We start from the raw sequence: 3,254 nt of genomic DNA on the forward strand, positions 1-3,254 counted from the left end.
GGTCGTCGAGACTGATAATCAAACATCCTTCATGAGAATCGTTGACACCCATGCAGAGCGTGAAGGAATTTGTCGAAATTTGCACCTGAATCGCATGCTTACAGAAGTGTCGGATGATCGAAGCTCCTTATCGCAGTACAATCTCGGCACGACTGAGGGCCAAAAAGCACGATAATCACACACAAAATGACCATAAAGTTCCTCTCGAGTGGGTTAACTTGACATTCCAGTTCAAAGTGGACTTACTTTGAGACTTCCATGGTCTTCCCCGCAATGACTCGTTTTATTGTGGTTTTCTGCGGTCACAGAATTGGTCCAGTGGCCTTATCTAGGAATTTTTCAAGTGCTTCTTCGTCTATCACTGAGACTTGGCTTCCACTATCCCAAATCGCATCTAAATTTACATTTCCTGTGATGATTACCTCGACTGGGGGCAGATTTCTTGTTTCCTCCAGTTTAATCTATACAAGTAGTTCTTTGCTAATGTCACTGTATACCAGCCAGAAAAGACTACTCCGTTTATCACTTCGTCGTCGTCATGAACATCTTCGCAGTTGTCTTCCAGTGGCTCATCCGTGGAGTCCAGTCCCATGTTCGACTCTTATCACTGCAGGTTACTTGCCTTTTGTGATTGACTACGACGTGGGTCAGGTGATCGTACTTCCACTTGAAACTTCCTGGCAGATTAAAACTGTGTGCCCGACCGAGACTCGAACTCGGGACCTTTGCCTTTCGCGGGCAAGTGCTCTACCAACTGAGCTATCGAAGCACGACTCACGCCCGGTACTCACAGCTTTACTTCTGCCAGTACCTCGTCTCCTACCTTCCAAATTTTACAGAAGCTCTCCTGCGAACCTTGCAGAACTAGCACTCCTGAAAGAAAGGATATTGCGGAGACATGGCTTAGCCACAGCCTGAGGGATGTTTCCAGAATGAGATTTTCACTCTGCAGCGGAGTGTGCGCTGATATGAAACTGTGAGTACCGGGCGTGAGTCGTGCTTCGGTAGCTCAGTTGGTAAAGCACTTGCCCGCGAAAGGCAAAGGTCCCGAGTTCAAGTCTCGGTCGGGCACACAGTTTTAATCTGCCAGGAAGTTTCATATCAGCGCACACTCCGCTGCAGAGTGAAAATCTCATTCCGTACTTCCACTTGTTGAGCAACCTGTGTTTCGTTGCATTTGTCCTGAGCCCTGTGTCTCCGACGATTGTGGTTCTTGTCATTCCTCCAAATGCGCCGGTTGGGCCAGTTGACGTCACAGCGTTGCCTTGCCTGTCTTATCCTTGCCTGTGTGAAATGTCACTGTGATCTAATGTCGGGTTGTTCATTGATCTGTGCTGCGTTTTCGTTGCCCAAAATTGGAGTTGATATGCTCTAAGCCTTGGAGCAGAGTTATGAACATTTCCTCATCAACCCCAGAGCGCCCAAACAGTGTTTGTTGGTACATCTGTGGAAGTTTGCTACAGCAGATCAGGATCACATCTTTCGGTGTAGACTAACAGTCCAATAATTGGTTTTCCTGTGACATTTTCTCAAAGTGTTTTACAGGCCTGGGGATTGCGTAGATGAGGAAATTTCTCCGCAGCGTAATCTCGCCTTTCATCCTTGCCTGTGCCTCTTGTGACCAGTACATCGCAAAGAACTTTGTACGAAATTCACCGTATATCTGGCAGTTTTGTGTGAATGAGTGCATTCTTGTCCCTGTGTCGCCCTTTAAATAACTGCTTGCAGCAGCGATTTTAACACGCAACGGCCATGATGGAAGAATAGAATAACCATATCGTTTGTACCAGGCTTTGATGTAAATATTCGAGCTATTCTCTCTGGAAACCTGAAATTTTGTCAGTTTGAAGAAGCTAATCTTCCATTGAACGCGTGACTTCCGCAAGTGCCAGACGCGGCTCAAAGTACGCGCCACACATACACGTGCGCTGGATCACTTCCTGCGATAGATACTGGCCTGTTTTGAACACTACTGACTGTAACATTAAACATAGATCGCGTGGTACCGTCAGGTGCAGCAATGTCGTTCTCGGTGCCGAATGTTTGTGACAGCAGGCGCTGTAGATTTACAAGTTCTGTCAGAGAGCCTCCTCAGTCCGTTCCGGCACCACGTAAATGCTCTTCTTTATTTCTTTAAATTTTAATAGTTCGCGCTGTTCTTGGGACTCCGCGATTGGGACAGGAGATGTCCTGTAGTACCCTGTTTCCATGTTTTATACACTTGGGTACACTTAGCGCTGTATTTTCGTTGGAATCGCGTTGACCGCTGCCTCGACCGTTTCTGTTTCCTTGACTGCGTCCGGTATTTTTTAATTTCATCGGACATTTGCATGATACGGAGTCCATGGTTGGACAGAGTACCCGCCGCTATTTAAACACTACATATCCCATTCAACAGCTTTTATCGACTGAACCAAACAGTTAAATATTACGCAACACTGTAACTAATGGAAAAAACAATCACGTATCCATGAAAGAACAGTTTTGTTAATTTGCGTTCTACCAACTTTGTTTAGAACTTCCAACGTTATCTGCATCCGCAGTCGTAATCCAATGCACAGTGAAGTCCCGTATGTACTACAGTCTGTATTTAATTTGGCTCTCGTTGTTATGTATAATGACTGAAGTGTTTATTTTGTGCATTGATCTACTCTTTATTTGCAGAAAAGGCATTAAGAGATGTAACCCATTGTTTGACGTGAGAGAATAGTGTTCAGATGCGGAAAAATGTTACATAAATATACATCCAGAAACCAAAATTATTGAAATGTGGGCCATTTTATGTGTGCCGAGAAACGTCAGCAGAGAGGGAGCTGTCTTGCTTTTTACGTTCATTGCTAGTTTCTTATTTGTGGTGTTTCTCTCTGAACTTAATCCCCTGACTGTGACAGTATTTTCCGTACCTGCGGTTCTGATGCTATGCTACCGTCAGAACGAGATTCATGGTTCTTGGATAGTGAAGAATGTAAGCATTGAAATAAAGACCTACCATTCCATGCGGGAAATGGCAACCACTGTAATCTACTGTTGTGTAGCTAACGCCGTTAAATGGAACGGATATGTCATGTACGTTGAACGACTTCCTCAACACCGCATTCCGTTTGAATAAAGTGTATAGCAGATTTTCCAGTGACTTGTAGGGACAGTATCTTTCGCGACAAGAACAAGGGTTCGGAGTAGGCTTCCCACCGTTCACACCCCGGATATAGTGCGGCGAGTATTATCGACGAGCATAAGATTATCTTGAAACAGGT

At 45.1% G+C, this 3,254-nt stretch overlaps 1 non-coding gene across 1 annotated transcript; it reads right to left on the reverse strand.

Annotated features, from left to right (window-relative positions):
* Window positions 1-695: 695 nt before the first annotated feature.
* On the reverse strand, window positions 696-770 carry Trnas-cga (transfer RNA serine (anticodon CGA)). The gene has a single exon. It is a non-coding gene; the product is annotated as a tRNA-Ser (tRNA).
* Between the last annotated feature and the right edge of the window lie 2,484 nt (window positions 771-3,254).

The sequence above is a fragment of the Schistocerca serialis genome, chromosome 1 (assembly GCF_023864345.2).
Source record: "Schistocerca serialis cubense isolate TAMUIC-IGC-003099 chromosome 1, iqSchSeri2.2, whole genome shotgun sequence".
In the NCBI taxonomy this organism is placed as follows: Eukaryota; Metazoa; Arthropoda; class Insecta; order Orthoptera; family Acrididae; genus Schistocerca; species Schistocerca serialis.